Consider the following 22,624-nt stretch of genomic DNA (forward strand, 5'->3'; position numbering starts at 1 on the left):
CCCACCAGCCTATGCTACATTAGCCACATCTTTGGCATAGGCAAGGCAACCACAGGGGAGGCTGTTCTGGAGTTGTGTGGTGCCCTCTAGGATGTGCTGCAGCACACCATGCTCTGGGTTCATGACCCCCTGGAGTTGGTGGTGGGGTTCCATATTCCCATCACCTACCTACCCCATGGTAACCACTGTGGCGGGCCAGTAGGGGTGCTCCTGCGTTAAGCCTCCCACCTCACTACGCCCATCCACCTTTCAGACTCCACGTGTCTCTCCAGGGGTGCCTAATCCCTGGTAGACCCCCTTTCGAGCCCCACCACTGAGTCCGGGGGTAACATATGCTGCCAGCACCCCAAGAAGGGACTGTCTGGGGCCTGTGTCCTTGGGGAAACACAGGCCTAATAGTCCTATGGGTAATCGACCCAATACAAGAACTTGGGGCACTTTCCCAAGTCAGGGGCCAAAACGGATAGTCTCCCTTAGTCTGCAGACCCAAGGGGCCTCCTAGGCATAATTAAACCCATCCCTCAATAAGCCTCCTACACCAGTCACAAAGGAGATCTTTATTGGTTACAGAGGGTAGGGTTAGAATAGGGTACAGGGTAGAGCAATATCAGATAAATCCCACAGAGCAAACTCCTGTGGCTGGCGTAGCCTTTGATCATGCATCTGAGTTACTGCAAGCTATATATCAAGTTGGATCTCAGTTGGCTTACTCACAAGTATCATCCAGAGGCAGTTGAAGAATCCCTCTGGAGGCAGGTGGTTCCTTGATCATGAGTTTTGAGAGAGAGAGCAAGTTTCAGATGGTACAGCTCTTCTTTGTTCCTGAGTATCCCTCATGGCTGCTGCCCCCTCCTCCTGGGCAGTCCTTAACTTATATAGCCCTTATGACCTCATTTACCTGGTCCAATGGAGGCCAGCACCTGTTGGCTATCAGCCAACCAATTTGAAATACATCAGTAGTTGCCGGGCAGACTCTAGCCCACCAGGAAGGAAGCCCCTTACCCAGGTATGTGATGCCAGTCATATAGGCAGAGGGAGCAGGTTTCCCCCCACCCCCCTCAGGAATGTATCCAGCTCAGGTTACCCAAAGAGATAGGGTAAAGGTATTCTGCTGGGCCCATCCTAATCACAACTGTCACATAGCAGAGTTTTTGGGGGAGAAACAAAGGTGGCTTTCTGCCACAACCACCCCTACCACAACTGGCAAGCTTTCATTCCATCGTGCTCCAAGCCATTGTTGACCATTACAGTGCTTTCACCAATGTGAGTGCTAGTTGGGTGGGCAGCTCCCATGACACTCACGTCTTCCACAACTCCATCGTGTCAGCCCTGGTAGAAAGCAGACACTTCACACCAGCAATGCCAAACCTCCAGCTGGGCACAATGCTGGTCCTGTCCCTCCTTATCAGGGACCCAGGCTATCTGCTCTACCCCTGGTTCATGTGGCCCTACACCAGCCACTGGACCCCCACCAGGCACACATCAACAGGTGCCAGGGCTGGACCTGTGGGCTGGTGGAGAGCACCTTCGGCCACCTGAAGGGATCCTGGCACACTCTCACTGTCCACCTCAGAGTCACAGAAGACAACACCCCCGAAGTCATCATTGCATCCTGTGTGCTGCATAACATCTGTGAGGCCCAGGGGGAGCTCTTCCAGGAGATTTGAGTGGAGGAGGTACAGTGGGTAGATGACGCCTGCAACTGGGAGTTCCAGCTGTGGTGGTAGAAAAAGCAATGGGCCCACGCCCACCCCTCCACTAAAGCCCGCAATGAGCCACTCACTTGCCAACTGGGTCCAGGGCACTAGGTGTGAGAGGCATTGGCTAACCACCTGCTCCTGCTCTTCCCACTGTGGGCCGCCTGGACAGCCGGCCATGGACCCAGCCCTACCACACACTCCCAGTACCGTGATTGCTATAGATAGTTCTCAGAAAAAACACTTTTATTTCCCTCCACAAATAAAGACTTCCCCTCCCCACTCCCTCCCCTCACCTGGGGGAGACAGTTTCTACTGCTTTGTCCTCAATCCTACAGCCAGCAGGCTGGGCCAGCAGGGCCCATGTGCTGGCCACACTGAAGGCAGGTCCTGTTCTGGAGCTGCATGGAGCCAGGGAAGCAGTGGGGCAGGGTCCAGGCTGGTAGGGACCCTGGGTGGGGGCTGTGACAGGGGAACCTGGCCGGTGGAGGTGTCTGCACCTCAGCCCAGAACCACTAGGGGGCCTGCTCCTGGATGGTAAGTGGCTCCTAGGGGCAAGGTGGGTCTACATCTGGGAGTGGGGCAGTGGGTGGCATGAAGGCAAATGCCAGGACCAGGATGGTGTCGAGCACCCAGCAGTCCTCCTCCATGGCCTCCATTGCTCTGGCCACCATGGCAGCCTATGACTTCTGGGCCTCCAGGTGTCTTTCCTTGAGGGCCTCCTCAGAACTCCTGGTCTGCCCAGTTCCATACCACCTTATGTGCATCCCTCTCTCACCAATGTGCAATGTCCTCCATGCATGAGGCCATGAGTCCAGCAGCTGTTCCTTCACCATTGTGACAAGTTGGTCCAGCAGCCGGGTCCTCCACTGCTGGATCTGGCACATATGCCAGGCCCCAGTTAAGTTTGGTGGTAACCCTGAAGCTGCAATGTGGCTCAAAGCTGGTGCCTCTTCCTTGATTCAGCAGCAGGACCCACAGAGCCACTAAAAGGTGATGTTTGTGAGAGTTTGAAATATTTCTGAGACAACATGTTCTATACCAGGGGGCTGTGTGGTGCCTGGCCTCAGATTATGGGTCGTGCATACACAGGTGCCCACAGACCATGGAAAGTTGGCTGGGCAGGCCCTGGCACAGGTGCCTGTTGGCTGAGATCTAGGGCTGTGCAAAACACCATCATTTCATTTTGACATCCATTTCACTATTTCAAAGGGACAGTGTTTTGTTTTGTCATTTCATTTAGTTTTGAAGCACTGTCCCATTTCGTTTTATCAAAACTGTTTCCTAGTTTTGACTCATTTTGACGTTTCACCCATAGACTATAATGGGGAATCATGAACATTCCTAAAATGTTGTTCTGCGTTGCCTGATTTGGATGCAAATTACAAGGATGGTAACCCCTTCTGAGGGCATGAAGCCTGCAAAGTTTCAAAGAGATAGGTGCAGAGGTTTCATGGAAACTGTACTTCAAAGTCTTGAAAGCAAAATTTGCCAGAAGTGGCATCCTCCTGTCATCCAGCATGCTGATCTGGGGGCTCACACCCCCAGGAGGGCTGCTGGGCTGTGCCAGACTCCTCCCAGGTGTGCAGACTCCCAGATCTGTGTTGGAATGCAGGAGGCTGCCGCTGCCACTGCCACTACCACTGCCACCTGAGACCAGCACTGGGCACAACCCGCACCCAGTGCCGGGGAAGACAGATGCTGCCACTGGCCCCAGGCAGCAGAGGCAGCCTCCTGTCATCTGGGTACAGATCCAGGGGCCAGTACCCCTGGGAAGGCTGCAGGGCTGTATTGGACTCCTCCCGGGGGTGCGGGCACCCAGATCTATGCTGTATGACCCGAGGGTGCCACTGCCACTGCTGCCTGGGACTGGTGCTGGGTCCTAGGTACAGCTCACACCCAGCACCAGGGAAGACAGATGCTGCCGCTGGCTCCAGGAAGCATCGTAAACCTCCTGTCATCCAGGCACAGATCTGGGGCCCCGCACCCCTGGGAGGGCTGTGAGGCTGTGCCAGACTCCTCATGAGTGTGTGGGCTCCTGGATCTGTGCCCCAAATGAAAGGAGGCTGCCCTGTCACCTGGGACTGGTGCTGGGCATGGGCTGCACCAGCACCAGAGAAAATTGCTGCTGCCACCTGTCCTAGGCAACAGTGGCAGCCTCCCCTCATCTGGTGTGCAGATCCAGGGGCTTGCACCCCTGGGAGAAGTCTGGCACAGCCCGGCAGCTTTCCGGTGGGTGAGAGCCCCTGGATCTGTGCCCTGGATGAGAGGAGGCTAATGTTGCCTCTCCTATCTGGGATTGGCACTGGGAGCAGGCTGCGCCCAGCAATAGACAAAATTGCTGCTGCTGCAGCCTGAGTCTCCTCTCATCCGGTGCAGATCCAGGGGCTCACACCCCCAGGAGGATTGCCGAGTTGTGCCAGACTCCTCCCGGGGGTGCAGGCCCTCAGATCTTCACCGGATGACAGGAGCCTGCTGCTGCTGCCTAGAACTGGAGCTCAGCCTGCCATCAGGAGGCAAAACACAGCCTTGGCTCTGCCCGCCTCTCACCACTGGGCTGCATTCCAATTGGCTCCACCAGCCCCAAGGAGAGCAGCCCAGTGGCAGGATGCAGACAGAGCCATTGCTGCACTTCACCTTCTGCCACTTGGCTGAGCTCCATGGGGGTGGTGGAGCCAATCAGAGCGCAGTCCAGTGGCAGGAGAAGTGCAGCCCAGTGTTGGGAGGTGGGCAGAGCTGGGGCTGCACTCTATGGGGCTGGCAGAGCTGACTGGAGTACAGAACTGGCTCTGCCCACCTCCTACCACCGGGCTGCACTCCATTAGATGGGTGGAGCTGATTGGAGCACAGCCCAGTGGTGGGAAGTGGGCAGAGCCTGTGCTGCCCTCCAATCAGCTCCTCCAGCCCCATAGGGAGCAGCCCAATGGCAAAAAGCAGGGAGATCCAGGGCTGTGCTCCCCGCTGGGCTGAGTTACCTAGGGCTGTGGAGCTGCTTGGAGTGCAGCCATGGCTCTCCACTGGCTCGCACCACCGGGCTGCTTCAAAACTTTAAACATTTCAAAACTTTCAAAATGTTTCAAGTGCCCTCATTTCATTTCAAAGATGTTTCAATGTTTTTTGTTTCATTTCAATTTCACTGTTTTGATCCTGAAACGCATTGAAATAGCTTCAAAATGAAACACATGGCAAAATTTCTCACAGCCCTACTGAGACCCCCACTCCTTCTCCCTCCATAGGGGAAGGTGGGTCGCTGTATGCTTGCCATGGGTAGCCTGCCTTGCCCACCCTCTTCCCAGGCTGGAACATGCCTGGCTCCTGGCAGCCCCTGCCGCTGTGGCTGCAGACACACTCCGCCACAATTTATCCTGCAGGCCAGCCTGTCTCCTGCAGTGCTGCCAAGCCCACGGTGCCTGAACTTGAGGGGCAGGGGGTTTCCAGTCACCTGGGATGTGGAGCTGGTGGTCCCCCCACACTCCCCACAGGGGGCCTTTACAGAGATATTCCCTGGGCCTGGTCCACCTCATGCATGCCCTGCCCCACCAAGCATGCCCCTGCTGAGAGTGTCCTGGGCACACCATAAGGATCTCTTCGCATGGACCAAGGGGTGCCCAACCCACTACACCTGCTGTTGTTGCTCTCCATGGCCCCAGGTCAACCCCATGCAGGTCAATGGGTGCTTCCAGGCACAAGGTCAACCCCATGCAATACTTCAGAATATGGCTTGGAACCTTGAGCTTTGATGGTGTGGCAAGCACTGCCTGCACTACCCCACAACCTAGATTGAGGCCTGGGGGGCTACCTGTGGGTGTGCTACACATCCCTGCTCCCCACAGCCAAGAATGACATTGCTGACATCAATGCATTCCTCCAAGTATGAGAGACCCCATGCCTGCCTAGCTGAGGGGAGACAGGCTGTTCAACAAAGTTTTGCCTTCCCTCCCACCTTCCTGCATGCTGTGGGAGCAGGGAACCTGTGGACAGGAGCATGGCCAGGTCATATGAGGGGGTCAGGAGCAGACATAGGGGTGGGGACAGAGATGGAAGGCCCTCCACCCATTGAGGGGCTTAATGGGTAGGTGTGGCAGGCATGCCCAATGGCATGAGTTTGTTGCTGTTGGCAATGAGGACATGCAGTTCCTTGTGGTTTTCTGGGGTGCACGGGCACAGTGCCTGGCTGCTCAGGAAAAGGCCCCATCCAGCAAGGGTCTGGAGCTGCTGAGGACTGGCAGTGCCATAGCCATCCTGGCCTCCTGAGAAGGGCTTCACACCAGAAGCTGGTGGGGCAGGGACTGGCCAGGGATGCCAGAGATACTAGACAAGGCCAAGGGTGGGGAACACAGCAGGACTGTTTCCCGGCAGCCAGAGGTACCCTCCCGCACTGACACCTCATCATGGGTGCCAGGCTGTCGCAGAGGCTCAGGCAGGCTTTCTGTGCTGGAGTAGATGCATGGCCCCAGGAAGGGTCCCAGGGTGCAAAAATGTCATCCAGCTTCCACATAAGGGGCATGGACTTGTTGGCAGCCCTCAACTCACCCCACAGGCCATGAGGTCCACTGTTCTCTCCTGGAACTAGTTCTGACTCTAGGTGGTGGCATGTGCCATTGGGGATAATGCCAACATGGATCCCTTGATGGCTTACTGGGCCTCCACACAACAGTCCAGGTGTTGCCGTGCCTGGGCAGGTGCCTGCAGCACCCAGTGCAGAGGCACAGCATGGGACAGGCAGTCTCATGGGGATGGTGTGCCTGGGACCAGCACTGGGGTCCAAGCAGTTTTCTGCAGCTGGCCTGTGGTCACTGGAGCAGGACCTGGTGGTCAGAGGCTGGGGTGCTGCCAGTCCTGACAGGCACCCACAGTCACAGCACACAGCACACAGTGATGGTGTGGGCCAGCCAGCCATGCAGTGATGCTGTCCCAGGGACTGGGGTCCAGACAGGCTGCTGCATCTGGCCTGGGGCCTCTGCTGTAGGGCTGCCCCAGCCCTGGGGGTGGAGAACTTCCAGCCCCATGGCCCTGGGACTAGCCTGCAGTTGTCCCCTGGTGGTGGGGCTTACTGAGAGCAAATTTACCCCCAGTCAGTGTCTACATGTGTTTTACTGTGCAGTAACTACTCAAGAGTTAATTTGCTACTTGTATTTGCAGGTAGAAAATTAACTCCAGAGTAGGCCAAATTATTGTGCAGTAAGCATCTGCACATGTAGATGGTGATGCTTACTGTGCATTAATTTGGCCTACTGCACAGTAAAGCATAGATGCACCCAGTCACCATGAAATGATAGTATTCAAGATTCTAAGGGAAAGAAGGAAGGAGAGCAGCAGAATAAGGACACTGGACTTCAAAAAAGCAGACTTTAACAAAACCAGGGAACTTATGGCAGGTACCCCTGAGAGGCAGGTCAGAGCAGGATAGGAGTCCAAGAGTCTAGTTGTCTAAGTACAAGATATTTACTGATGCATTCAGGAAGAAGGGATATGGTGTAATGGATCAGGTCCTGATTGCTGGGGCACTTGGAGAAAGGGACGCAGCAATAAACATGTCCTGAGAGTCTGCAGAATACTGAGGCACCACTCAAAGCAGATGAGTCACAGCAGATGAGTCATAGTATCTGACAGCATTAGATAGTCACTGGACATCTATGTAGAGCATACTACAGGCCATCGCTAATATGCAACGAGTCAAGTGAGCCCATCTGGCAGAAGTGAGAGCAGGGGAAGACTTTTGAAAGGGTGCTAAACCCTACTGAAAATTCCTGACTGTGGCATTTGTATTCTGCATGCAGAAGTCATTGTCTAATAATACCTTAAAATCTTACAACTCTGTACTAATGTGGTTACCAAGCATGTGGTCCTGCTTCACTTTTTACCATGGCATTGCATAGAAATTTTCCAATTATCTCACCCCAGGATAACCAAGACTGCATGACTAGCTGTATGTCTGAGATTGTGTTAATATACAACAGCTACATACCTGTGTAGCCACCATGTGCAGTGTCCAGCATTCTCCTCCAGTTCTACCAGGCCATGTAACAATTAAGCTGGGCAGCCAGATGCTTCTTACTCCTCCTGGAAGGGCAGAGGGTCAGTGATACCCACCCTCTCTTTGGGTCTAATACAGCACTCAAACTGAATGGGTTTGAGTTCTCCCCCAGCTGTCACTAAGCCATCCCCATTGATGGGCATATGTGGATACAATTGTGCACTAGGCTTCAGGCATATCTGGCCTCTGGGCACCTGAGATCATGCAGAGGGATGGGGAGACAGTTGTTACTGATGCTGCCAGTGTGTTGGTTCACTTCTATTTACCAACTTGTCTCAAAGGGTGATGTTGATGGGATGGTTTGCTAGGATGGCCTTGATATCTTGATGTTGATGACATCCAAACTGCCACGTCCTGATGACTAGTAAATCTTCTACTTGGTGATCCTGAATAGAAGGGACTCTCTGGTGCTCTCCTGTCCTTTCTGGAACTGTTCTTGGGTCAGGGTCAGAGGGTCTTTGTGGTCTTCCTACCTTATCTCCTCAACCATGATGAAAGTCTCTAGGGTCACCCAAGCATCAGCAACAAAATGATCTTCTATGGATTCATCAATGGCTAATATATGTGACAGTTCCTTGATATATGGGTGTGTAGCTCACAGTGCACCCAAGATAACTTTGGCACCACAACTCTCTTGTACTACGCATTGAGTACCTTTGCCTTCCCATGGCACTTATGCCAGTCACAGTTGTCTCTGTGATCTGCTATCTCAGATGTGATCCATTCATAAACTGTCAGTTACAATGGCCCTCCCTTAGCCAGTACTGGCTGGTCTCCTATCCCCAGTTGATGAGGAAGTCTATGACCTTCATTTGCCTCTAGTTTATGGAGTGTTTAGCACAGGCAGGGAAAGATAGTCATGCAAATTCTGTGTACAGACCATGGTTGTGGTGCTGACTGGATCATTACTGCTCTACACTTGAAAAACCAAGCTCCCAGGTTGCAGTCCAGCAAATGACAGGCCTTTGCCCCAGCCACAAGTAGGGAAGTCACTTGCTAGGCAGATCCTGTGACTTCAGGGCAGTTGAGTTTAGTGAAAGTCACAGTGATGGCTCCGTGGAGTATTGCAGGGGTTGACTACACAATGGTGTGGGATGTTGGCAGACTGACCAAATTCTTGTCTCACTCTGCTAAAGGATGCAAATGCAATTCCCAGTGAAACTATTCAAAGCTGTTCCTATTTCATCCAAGGTCAATTTTGAAGTGGATTGAGGTGAATCTGTAGCACTTCTTTGTAGCCCTTCATTTTCTGGATAACTTTAAAGACACAATAAAGTACTACAAATTTCCATTCCTAGAGAATACGAGACTCCTAGTTATACCAATGGCATATCTGTCTGACCCATATCAGAATGACAAATGAGAGAGAAACCAGAAAGTGAAGCTCAAATAGCTTCCCTAGTGATTCCAAGAATTGCCTTATCTGGATTCATCAAAACTAGCAAGAAACAACTTGCTGGTTTAGATTCTACAGGAAAGGAAGGGAGGCCATGAATTCACAGTGCAAACAACTGAAAGTATTTCTCACTGGGCATGTCTATACAAGATGTTTCCTGCACAGTACACTGATTAACTGTGCAATAAACATCTTTGCACTGTAAACCTCTACACATGTGCCCCTATTAGGCTGGAGTAAGCTAATTTACTCTGCAGCACAATAGTACTTGTAAAAAACAGTGCATATGTAGATGCCGGAGGAGCTGGCTGGGGCACAAGGGTCCTTTAGTGCAGATGCTGCCTGCTGGCTATCCCCACATTAAAGCACCCTCCTGCCACAGCCATCCCTCCTCAGCACATTTTGCTGGGTTGGGACAGCTCCTCATTGGCAGGATGACCCCCAGGGCCTCCTGGCAACTGGGGATGCTCTACCTTGGCTCAACATGCTGTGATCCTGGGTGCACGTGCAGATGATAAGCATGTGCAGCTGATAAGCACGTGCAGCTCCAGTGCTTAGGGGTGCACATTAATAGGCATGTGTAGATGCACCCACTGACAGGAACTTAATACCCACAGCACAACAGCTGTAGTAAGAAAGGCAATGGCTGTTATACCACATACATAGATATTCTGAATCTTTTAAGAAACTGGAGTAAAACAGGGGTGCCAAACATGGCTGACAGGCCAAATCAGGCCTGCAGAGAGAGGTGACCTGACCAGCAGGGCTTCTTTCAGGCTGGATGACCCACCTCTAGATTGGGTCTGTAGGGCTTTTTACCATGGCTGCCAATGACTGTCTTGGTGTGGGCCAGCACTCAGAAGGTTAACCACCATCTCTTGTCTTCTCCCTCTTATCAAATTTCTGTTTTTCAGTCACTGTTGGGGACTAAAATTGGAAGTAGCCAGTAAAATGAAAAGGGCAGGGGCAAAAAGTGACTCCATTAACCCTTTGGATGCCAGTCATGCTAACACAGTGATTCTGGCCACCGTAGGGTGAAAACTCATGGCCCAGATCTAAAGATGCGTTGCCTATCCCGTGAAAAGCCAAGCATGCCTATGGATTGCCACCTTGCTGCCAGCAAAGAATATGGCCCTCTGGCTCATTTGATTTTGACACCCCTCACCTAAGAGTTTAGGAAGTCTCAGTCCATATCCTAAGGTTTGCTGAGGCCTAAGGTCCTGTGCCAAAATCTGTGCTGTGTACTATGATCAGGAACCAGTTATTATGGTTTGTAAGCTCCTTGTAGTCACTTCTGGCCTGTCCAGCTTGCCAGAATGTTTCTATAAGGAAACGTAAAGTCTTGATTTCCCTCACATTGTCCCAATTCCATGTCATGTGCAGATATTCAAAACAGTGTCACTGGGTTTTCTCTGCACTGGCTCCTTGTTGACCCTTTTCGGGGTAGAAAGGCATTTTTAGAATGGCTGCTCCTTTTCCAGGCAAGTTTCTTACAGCTCAGCAGCGCATTTGGCCAATATTTGCTTATGATGATCAGAGAATTTATAGAGGTGTGAAGTTGTCACTTGTCACAGATTCAGATGTGTTAGATCTGTGCTGAACCAAAAAAAAAGTTTCAAGTGTTTAACTGAAGATGGCCTATTTCCCAGAAAGAAGGACTCTGGATTGATATTAACCCTGAGAAGCCAAGCTACAAGAATTCTCACTTCTCACCAAGACAGTGAATGCTATTAATCTTGGTCTCCTAGGGCCTCCAACATAGGGCCAGTGCTTTATTCTAACACAGTCTCATCCTTCTCTTCCTATTCAGAACAATCCTTCATTCAGTTCCTCTGCTGAATGGAAATGTGAGAAGGTATGACAACTTCACTGTCCTTGCCTTCATTTCTTAGCATTTTGCTGCTTTCTATCATGGAACTCCTTGGCCTCCATGCCTTTGAAGCTAGTATATGCTGAACTTTCTGCTGCTTGTATACACAAGCTTATCCCTATTTGTTTCTGGGTTGGAGCAGTGAGTAAGTGCCAGGAGCAAGAACTGATAGCTCTTAAAAAAAGAGATACTTTTGTCATGGTGTTATCCTTAGAGCAAGGAGAACAGGCATGCATGAATCTCTGAAGAAAATAGTTTAACCCTGTGATGGCCAACTTTTTTGATGGGTGCTTAACACAAGTTAAGCCTCACTGGGCGCATCTTCACAAGCCATTTACTATGGAGTAAACTATCTACCTTCACTGTAAACGTCTCACATCTACACATGTGGTTCTATTAGGCCACAGGAAATGAATTAACTCCACAGCAGGGTAGTAATTGTAAACACAAGTACTACCCTGTGGTGGAGATTTTTTACTCCACAGCACTGCATGTGTAGATGCTGACACAGCTGGTTGGGGCATGAGGGTAGCTTAGTGCATGGACAGCCTGCTGGCTAGCTGTACACTGAAGTAACCTCATGTCCCAGCATGCCCCTCTGCAGCACGTTGAGCTGGGTCAGAGCATTCCCCGGACTAGCAGGCTGACTCCCCCGGGTCCCTTGCCACCCAGGACTCATCTGCCTTGGCTCAATGTGCTGCAGTTCCAAAGACACATGTAAACATGGTGCCCAGGATCAATAATATCTGGCACAATATGCACCAGAGCACATTGCTCCATGCTAATAGCATGTGTAGATGTGCCCAATATTTCTATGAGTGCCATTCTGATTCTGCTGCCCCAGAGGCATACCTGATAGAGTATGCACAGTGGAGCACCAGAATAGAAGCAGAGGGGGCATAAGTCTGTGACCTTGTGGAGACATGTAGTGGCAGGATGCTGCTTGTAATAGGAGGTGTCATTGGCAAGAGCTAGGTTACCCTTCCCTGGCTCTGCAAACACTGCAGTTTTATATGGTGGGTTCTTAAGGATCCAAAGCTCTTAACTTGACAGCAGCTGCAGGGTGAAGGAAGTCTGAACCTGACTCTTGGCAGTGACACCTTGTCACAGAAATGTCCTGATGCCTCTCCACCCTATGGGGCTGAAGTCTCAAGCCTCCCCTGCCTCCATTTTATCACCCCCTGTATAGAGTGGCCAGGGCTCACATGCCACGCCCAGTGCTTGGCTCTACCACAGATGCTGTGCATAGGCCACTCCTGTTTATTATTTTGCAGAGCTTGGTCATAGAATTAAAAGGAAAAATAAAGTCAAAGGATATAGTGGAAACATTTGAAAGACATGCAGAAGACCACTGCTGTGTACTGGTTATTCAAAGGTCTTTAGGCAAGGGAGTCTTAGGTTGGGAGTTCAATCTCCTTTATCAGCTGAGATAGCTTTATTATTTTATGGGCACAGCTGTTAACAGGTGTCTTTACCCTGTGACAGCCTCAGCTGAGGCACCTAAAGATGCTTTCAGGGATGGGTTTGCCATGTCTCAAGGACAGTTTCAGGGCCCACACTTCTCACAGGATGAAACAAGAAGGGCCCAGAGATGGAGCAGCACTCTGGCATCTGCAGGGCCTCATGAGATGACACCTTCAATGCAATGCGAGGCTAGATCTACTTAGTTCCTCCAGCAGAGCCCAGTTTACAGCCAAGCAGGTCATCAGGTTCAGTCTAAACCCCACTCCTGTCTTCTCCCCTCTTCACTTATAGCCCTGCCCCTGCCCCACATCTGCCCCTGCTCCCAGGTGTTTAATTTTCAATCCTAGAAGCCTTTGGGTGCCATACACAGCAGCAGCATGTGCCACTTGTGCCATTCATTCTGCGGGTTGGCCATCCATGAATTTACCTATCCCACTCCTGTCCCTCCACCCCCCAAAAAAATCACAGTAGCCTTGCCAAAGTCCTAGAAATTACCCAGGGGATTCAAGACTTAGTAGATTCATTGAGGTGAGATTACACTACAATTAAATCATGTTAACAGCACTTAAAAATTGAACTGTCACACATTCATCCTCATTAACAAGTACTAAGTGTCCTTTAACACACCAACTGCTGAAGCTTCCTTAGCCTGACGAAGGGTTTTTGAACCCAAAAGCTTGCTTAATAACTATTCTCCAACCATTTGGGTTGGTCTAATAAAAGATATAAAATTCACCCAAAGAACCTTGTCTGCCAAGTGTCCTTTAAGTCATTTTAAAATTTAGCCATTTTGGGTCAGGGTCATTTTTGAGCTGTGCTACCTAGCTAGAATTAAGTTAACTTCTTGGGATTCATTTGAGATAAAACCACAAATTTGCAGTCCTCCAGTATCCTAGGAGGCACTGCTTTCAGGGTGACTAGCTATTATGCAAGATTCTATGGTCTTTGACTGATAGCTGAGAGCAGCTGGGCAACAGATGGGTGGAGATGGGGTGAGTGAGAAGGGAGGCAAAAGGAAGCGGGGAGGGAGGACAGAATTGGAGGGAGAAGGCAGAGGTGGAAGGGGGGAGTGGATAGGTCAGGAACTGCTGGGCTGCTGCCCCCTCTGCCCACCAATTTACTCCCCAACACTTGCATCATTCCCTCCACACCTGAATCACTCCCATAACACCCCAATTGTCCCCTCTATGTCCACCAACCCCTCCACCCCCAAATCACTCCCCTGAGGTTCCTTCTCTGTATCTGCTACTGGGGTCCCTGTAGAACAGGTCACTCCAGCCCCTGCCAGGCCCTCCAAGTGAAGAGAAGCAGCAGTAGAAGGCAGGGGGGCAAGGTGCTGCCAGGCATCTGCAGGGCCTGCTCAGGGCTGGATATGGGTGCGCAGGGGTGATATGGCCTGTAGAGAGCCTGAGAGCAGGAAGGGAGGGGGACCTCACCCCTCCCAAACTGCTGCTATCACCTCTGTTCTTGGCTGACTGGGGTGGTAGGGCAGCGATCAGTGTGGATGGACCAACTGAGGGGTAGGGGGACAATGCAGGGGTGAAAGGGCTGATTGTGGCATGAAGGCGGGATCTGGGACCTGATTGAGGGCTGCAGGGTGATTTGGGGGATGGGGGCAAGGTTGGTGTGGGGACTTCCTACCCTCCTCCTGAGGCCATATTTGAATATAACCCTGGTGAGCATGGAGGAGACTTGCAGCCCCTAGCCATGTCCCTGGTCACCTGTTCTCTAGCAGCAGGTCTGAGCAATGCACATTAGAGAGCATATTAACACTGAATATGTGACTGATTACTAGCACTAGTTAACCTTAACACAGATTAAGGTCCCTTAGAATTAGCACCCTTAGTTTCATGAGACAATAAGTTTACAGGTAAAGTCATGTTTGCCATTGGGAAGGAGTTTTTTCAAACATGAAATCATGCTGTTTTCCCCAGGTGTTCCCCATGGAACCTGAACTGGGGTGGCTTCTCTTGTTTTTTCCTCCAGTCTTCTCTCACCTGTGAGCCAAGTCTGTCACCATAGGTGAAACACCAGCATTAATGAAACTCAGAACTTTTTTTAACACAATTTTTAATTGAAGCTGAAATTGCCAAGTTGTTATTGTTTGCAATAGATTTCATGACTGTTCCTACTGAAAAGGAAATCAAAGTTGTTTTTAGTAAAATAACACTTCTAGTAACCATTTTGGTAATTCCTATGAATAGGTTTTTTTTAATGTAATAAAAATATTTGTGAATAACAAAACACTGAGTGAGACTCAAACCTTATACAACTAAAAGTGTGTTGACTTTTTGTATTTTTTTATCACAGGGAAAGGAGAAAATAAGACAAAGAGCAAAGTGCAGGAAGCAGAAAGTAGAGCAGCAGATCAGGCAGGAGAAGAGGATCAAAGTGGCATTCAGGAAAGCCTGTATTTAATTTATGGCCCCTGCTGCTTTGGAAGAAGGTATGATCTCCCAAATAATCATTATGGAGAAACCTTCCTATGCAGGCAAATAGTTCATGGCTACATCAAGGGAAAAATCGGCAAATAAGGGCTAAATTGTGCCCTGTAACCTAGTTTTCAGAATTCTTCATATTATTTATTGGTGGATTTGATTTACACGATGCCCTCCCTCAAAAGGCTCAGGGAGGTTTACCACAAAAACAAGTCATAAAAAAGCTAAAATAATAATTCCCCAAATAATACTCCAAAACCTAATCCCATCTGTTAAAAGCCTGCCCAAATACAAAGGTCTTATGCTACTTTGGAAAGATCTCCAAACTCAGGCCCTTCCAGGCCTGAAGTGAAAGAGAGTTCCAGAGCTTAGGGGCAACTACTGCAAATAAGAAATTCTTGACCTACTAATATCAAAACCCCTCTCTGAGGTCTGTTTCCCAAAATCACCATAAAACAACATTCAAGTTAGGTTCAGGGGACAATCTAATGTAGCAAGGAACAGAGCCACCTTCACAGAGGGATGGTATAGCTACCAAAGGTTAGTGAAACTGGTTCCACAGGCTTCTGTGGGCTAGGCCACAAATACAGTATGGCTGCTAGAAATGGTTTAAAGTGTTTTAGTTTCTTTTTTTCACAGGAAATATCTGCTGTCCGCAGAAAATGTTGATAGCTTATTGGAAAAGCAAAACACCCCAAAACCAAAATAGTCCATTTGCCTTATCCTCCCATTCTCCTCTAATAGCTAAGCCTTCTATCTGGACTACCTTTCCCACAATGCCTTACAGACAGCGAGTCCTTTGATGACCTCCTCCTTTTCACCAGAAGGAGAGAAAGTAGGTTATTTTTGCTATGTAGTCTGATCAGTGAGATCAGCAGCAGAGCACAATAGGAGCACTAAAACACTTGAACTACAACTTTCCTGAGTCATGGCAGTCCTATTTTGAAATGGGATAGTCTAGTAAGTGCTATTTCTATGAAAAGTCCATTTTTACAGGAAAAAATGACTAAATTTAATAATTAAACCCAGTATATCTTCATATCACCCTAATATCAAAGCAAGAACTGCTATGCTGTAAGCGATGGAAGCTAATGATCCTTTGTTTGTCTACCTGTCTACCCTAATTGTTTTGTACATCAAGAGATCTCTGAGCAGGCAGATATGTGATTATGAGTCGGGACCCAGCTCTCAAGTGAGATGCACGGGTGTAAGCCCATCATGCCCCCATGAGCTTGGGCCTCAGCAGACCCCTGCAGGACCTCTGACTGGACCCCAGCATGATTCAAGAGGTAAGTGGGGCCCACGGTGGGTAGGCACTAGCCAGTCGGGCAGCTGAGCGGAGCTGAGGAGGGTTACACCCCCCATGGCTCCTACTTAGCCCAGTGCCTAGGGAGCCATGCGACTGGAGCTGCATGAGCAGAACGAGCAAACAGGATCACTTTGGACCCAGTGTGGGAGTTAGCATGGGAGGGTGAGCAGGAGGGGCATGAGGCTCTAGGCAGTGAACCTGAAGGGAAGGGTTTGCATACTAGTAGCCCAGACTACTACATGGACCATGGTGGGAGGGATCCATCACACCTCCAAATTTCCCCCTGCACCTGGACCCCCCTACACTGGTACCACTGGGGTCTCCACCCAAATGGAGCCTAGGGTTCTGGCCTCTACCCAAACAGAGCCTGCAGTCCCTGCCGTCACCTGGGAAGAAACCACAGCCCCAGCTTCTACTCAGACAGAGCCTCTGGCTTCCTGTGGAGGCTGCCTGACATGAATGCAGGCAGCTGGATTTAGGAGCACTGATACTTCCCCTTGTGGGGTGTGCTCAGCGGTGGAGGCCCTGGAGTGCTAGATTAGAGAGATGTAGGCAATGGTGCAGAGGCTGCACACCATTAGGGATGTAGAACAGGATGCCTACTTCCAGTATCTCCATCAAAAGAATGAAGTGGAAGAAGTAAAGCTGGCTAGTGAAGCCAGGGTGGAAACAAAGAACTACCACAAAGTCCAGTCATGCTCTAGGCAGTGAGCCTGAAGGGAAGAGTCTGCAGGGGTTGCCTGGATGAAGGTAGTCTCCTGTTCAAGGAGGCACTGCACTAGGGTGGCTACTTCTCTGGAGTTGTGCAACTGACATGAACCCCTTACATCATAAGAGCCAGCTAAGCCACTGGCTCCAGCATATGGGGATGCAGGGCCTTTGGCAACCACACCCAGGAGAAGGCACAGATTAATCATGGTAGGTGACTCCATCTTGAGGGGCACAGAGGGAGTGAACTGTTGCCCTGACCCCTTAGCCCATGAGGTCTGTTGTGTCCCAGGGGCTCATGTCTGGGATGGGATGTAACTGAGAGGATCCTTAAACTCATCTGACCCACAGACCATCACCCAATACTACTCATCCACATGGGCATAAATGACACGGCTCAGAACAGTCCTGGCAAAGTCAGGAGTGACTACAGGGCTCTGGGGGCTGGGCTTAAGGGGCTGGGGGCACAGGAAATTTTTTTCTTCAATCCTCCCAGTCATGGGTTGTGAGCTTCAAAGGGAGAGGTGTATCACAGAGGTCAACAGAAGACTCTGGTGATGATGCCATTGCAAGGAGTTTGGCTTCTTTGACCATGTTCCACACTTCAGGGAGAGAGGCAGCAGCTTGTTGGGGAGGGATGGCCTCCACCTCACCCTGACAGGGAAGAAGCTCTTCTCAGTCAGGATGGCTGACCTACTTGACAGGGTTTTAAACTAGAATTGCTGGGGTAAGGGCAGTCAATAAATAGTTCTAGTCCAGGTCACAACAACCACAGTATTAACAGGTTATGTAGCCCAAGAGAACCCACTCCAAAAACAGCCCAAGGAAAGATCACATCTCAGCACACAGGGAAGCCCAGGGCTTCCCATGGCAGGCTCAGCTGCCTGTACACAAATGCCAGGAGTTTAGGAAAAATACAAGAGGAACTGGCCCTCCTCCTGAGTGACAATGATTATGATCTTGCAAGGATAACGGAGACCTGGTGAGACTCCACCTATGACTTGTCCATAGGTATAGAAGGATATACCTTGTACAGGAGAGAACGTGCTGGGAAGAGGGTGTAGCTCTCCACGTGAAGGAGCAGTACACTTCCCTTCAAACTGAATATAACAACCCAGAAGGGTGTCTTGAGACCTTCTGGTTTAAAATAGGGGCAAGCATGTGGAAGGAGATATAACTGTAGGAGTCTATTACAGACCTCCCAACCAAGATGAAAAGCTGGATTGAGAATTCAATAGGGACCTGACTGAGGCTGCATGTTCCTGATGCTTAGTCATCATGAGGGACTTCAACCTCTCTGACATCTTGTGGGAAGAGCACAAGGCCATATCTGGCTGGTTGTGTAGCTTCCTCACTTGCACTGATGACCTCTACCTAATGCAAGAGGTCTACAAGCTGACTAGGGGAGAGTCACCACTGGATCTGTTTCTGGCAAACGGGGATGATCTGGTGAGTGACCTGAGCATCAAGAGATAGCTCGGTGACAGTAACCATGAACTGATCGCTTTCTCTGTTCAATGCAGGGCAGGTAAATGTCTCAGTAAAACAGAAATCCTCAATTTTGGGAAGGCTGACTTTCAGAAATTCAAGAGACTGGTCAGCCAGGCACTAAGGGACCATAGCCCCTTAGAAAGGGGAGTCCATGAGGAATGGTTGTTCCTTAAGAGTGCAATCCTCAAAGCACAAGGAAAGTCCCTTCCATCCTGCAGGAAATGCAGTCAGCAGGATGGGGAGACCCTTTGACTCAATAGAGAACTTTTGGACCTCCTAAAACAAAAATAGAAGCCAACACCAGATGGAAAATGGAAGGCATTATCAAGAAGGAGTACACAGCACTAGCCCACACCTATAAAGAGCAGACTAGAAAAGCCAAGGCAAGAAGCAAACTCAGGCTAGCCATGGGAATCAAGGACAACATAAAAGTCCTTCTTCAGATATGTGGGAAATTAGAGGGAAAACAAAGGCAACATTGGACCCCTGCTAAATCAAATGCGGCAGCTGATGTCTGACACTCAGCAAAAGGCCAATCTCCTAAACAATTACTTTGCATCAGTCTTCCACCTGTCCCAAGGGGTCACTCTGTCAGAAAAGACACAAAAAATCCAGGGGGAGAGATGGTCCCACAACTGACATAGATCAAGTAAGGGAACACCTCAAGAGGCTCAACATCCACAAGTCTACAGGCCTGGATGGAATGCACCTGAGAGTCTTGAAGGAGCTGGTGGACACCACAGCACACCCTATGGTGAAGATTTTTTAGAACTTGTGGTGCTTGGGAGAGGTACCAGAGGACTGGAAAAGAGCCAACATGGTCCCAATCTTCAAGAAAGGAAGGAGGGAAGACCCAGGGAATTACAGACCAATCAGTCTGAAATCAATCCCTGGAAAGATCCTGGAGAAAATTATCAAGGGTTCCATTAGCAGCAGGCTAACAGAAGGCAACCTTCTGAGTGCTAGCCAACATGGCTTGTTGCTGGAAGGTCTTGCCTGACCAACCTCGTCTTCTTCTATGACCAGGTGACATATTGCCTGGACATGGGAGATGAGGTTGATGTCATATATCTGGATTTCAAGAAGGCCTTTGACTTGGTCTCCCATGATGTCCTCATGCCTAAGCTGGAGAGCCATGGCCTTGACCATCTCACAGTCTAATGGCTGGGAAACTGGCTTCGGGGTCAGACCCAAAGATTATTAGTTGATAGGAGCAAATCAACTTGGCATAAGGTGACCAGTGGTGTTCCTCAGGGCTCAAGGCTCGGGCCAGTACTCTTCAACAAATTCATAAATGATATGGATTTGGGCATCAGATGTGGACTGGCAAAGTTTGTGGATGACACTAAACTATTGGGGAAGATGATCACACTGGAGGATAGGCTGGGGATACAGGCTGACATGGACAGGCTCGCAAGGTGGGAGGACCAAAACTTGATGGCAATTAACACAGAGAAGTGTAGGGTGCTCCATCTTGGGATGAAGAACCAGCATCATACTTATAGGCTTGGCAGTCCTACACTCACTAGCACGATGGCTGAAAGAGACTTGGGGGTCTTATTGATCACAAGATGAACATGAGTTACCAATGCAATGCCGTAGCCACCAAAGCAAACCAAACTCTGGTATGCATCTGCCAAGGCATCTCAAGCAAAATGAGGGACATCCTCCTCCTGCTCTACTAGGCCTTAGTGAGGCTAGAGTACTGTGTCCAGTTTTGGGCCCCCCACTTCAGGAGGGATGTGGATAAGCTTGAGAGAGTCCAAAGGAGAGCCACCTGCATAATCAAAGGCCAAGAGAGCAAGCTTTATGAGGAGAGGCTGAAGGATATGGGACTTTTCAACCTGGAGAAGAGAAGGCTCAGGGAGGACTTGGTGTCAGCCTATAAGTATATAAGGGGGGTGCACCAGGATCTGGGAGACCAGCTGTTCACCAGGGCTCCCCAAGGGATAACTAGGTCTAATGACCACAAAATTCTGGAAGGCTGATTTAAACTGGACATAAGGAAAAACTCCTTTACAGTCCGATTGTCCAGGGTTTGGAACAGACTGCCCCCAGAGGTGGTGCAAGCACCTACTCTGGACTCATTCAAAAGGCATTTGGATGCATATCTTGCTGGGGTCATTTGATCCCAGCAGGCTTCCTGCCTATGGAAGGGCAGGCTGGACTTGATGATCTTGTAAAGTCCTTCCCAGGCCCTAATATCTATGAAATCTATGACATTTCTAGTTTCATAGTTTCATAGTTGGTAGGGTTGGAAGGGACCTGAGCAGATCATCAAGTCCGTACCGCCTGCCATGGCAGGAAAGAGTACTGGGGTCAAATGACCCCGGCCAGGTGTTCATCCAGCCTCCTTTTAAAGACCCCCAGGGTAGGAGCCAGCACCACTTCTCTTGGAAGTTGGTTCCAGATCCTAGTCGCCCTGACAGTGAAGTAGCACCTCCTGATGTCTAGTCTGAATCTACCCTCTGCTAGCTTGAGACCATTATTTCTTGTCACTCCTGGGAGCGCTCAGGGGAACAGGGACTCTCCCAATGCCTGCTGGTCCCCCCTGACTAGTTTGTAAAGGGCCACTAGATCCCCCCTCAGCCTTCTCCTGTGAAGGCTGAACAGATTCAGGTCCCTTAGCCTCTCCTCGTAAGGCCTGCCCTGCTGCCCCCTGGTCATGCGAGTGGCCCTCCTATGGACCCTCTCCATGCTGTCCACATCCCTCCTGAACTGGACACAGTACTCCAACTGCGGCCTGACCAGTGTTGCATATAGGGGGAGGATCACCTCCTTGGACCTGCTTGAGATGCATCTGTGGATGCATGACAAGGTATGGTTGGCCTTCCTGACTGCGTCCCCACACTGTCGGCCCATATTCATATTGGCCTCAATAATGACTCCAAGATCCTTTTCTGCCTCTGCACTGACAAGAAGGGAGTTCCCCAGTGTGTAAGTCTGCTGCTGGTTCTTCCTCTCCAGGTGCTGTACCCACGCACTTGTCAGTGTTGAAATCCATCCTGTTCTCATCTGCCCACCCCTGTAGCCTGTCCAGATCCAATTGAAGACTATTCCTTTCTTCTAGCATTCCCATTTCACCCACATTTTAGTGTCATCTGCAAATTTGAACAGGGTGCATTTTGTCCAAGTCGCTGATGAAGATGTTGAACAGTGCGGGCCCGAGGACTGAACCCTGCAGACCCCACTGCCCACATCCCTCCAGGTCAAATAAAACCCATCCACCATCACTCTCTGGGTGCAGCCCTCTAGTCAGTTAATGACCCATCTGACTGTGTAGGCATTGACATGACAGTCTCCTAGTTTTTTAATGAGCATGGGGTGAGAGACAGTATTGAAAGCCTTCCTAAAGTCCAGAAAGACTATATCCACCATGACACCTGTATCCAGGGATTTGGTGACCTGGTCATAGAAGGCCACCAGGTTGGTCTGACAGGATCTGCCTCTAATGAACCCATGTTGGTTGCCCCTAAGCATAGTCTCCCCTGCTGGCCCCTCGTGATCATGCGCCAGGATAATTTTCTCAAAAAGCTTCCCCAGGACCGAGGTAAACATAACGGGCCTATAGTTTCCTGGGTCCTCCTTCCTCCCTTTTTTGAAAATGGGAACCACATTGGTCCTTTTTCAGTCCTCCGGCACATCACTAGAGCACCATGAATGCTCATAAAGCTGCGCCAGAGGTCCCACAAAAAACTCTGCTAGTTCCCTCAGCACTCGGGTGGAGATCATCAGGGCCAGTTGATTTAAATACATCCAGTCCCTCCAGAAGTTCCCTGATTAGGTCCTCGCTAACCCTAGGCGTCAGTGTGCCTCCCACAGGGTGTACAGGGACTCCAGTGGGGGAGATGACCCGGTCTCTACTCAGAAAAATGGAGGCAAAGAAATTGTTAAATAGGTTAGCTTTGCTGTCTGGTGCGATGACTGGATTTCCTAGTGTGTCCTGCAGAGGCCCCACATTACCTGGTACCTTCTTTTTACCCACTATGTATTTAAAAAAGGACTTCTTATTGTCCTTGATCTGGGTAGCTAGTCCCAGTTCCATCTCATAGTTTCATAGTTTCATAGTTGGTAGGGTTGGAAGGGACCCTGAGCAGATCATCAAGTCCGACCCCCTGCCATGGCAGCAAAAAGTACTGGGGTCAAACGACCCCAGCGAGGCGTTTGTCTAACCTCCTCTTAAAGACCCCCAGGGTAGGAGCCAGCACCACTTC

This window comes from Alligator sinensis, unplaced genomic scaffold, assembly GCF_000455745.1.
Source record: "Alligator sinensis unplaced genomic scaffold, ASM45574v1 scaffold953_1, whole genome shotgun sequence".
Classification (NCBI taxonomy): Eukaryota; Metazoa; Chordata; order Crocodylia; family Alligatoridae; genus Alligator; species Alligator sinensis.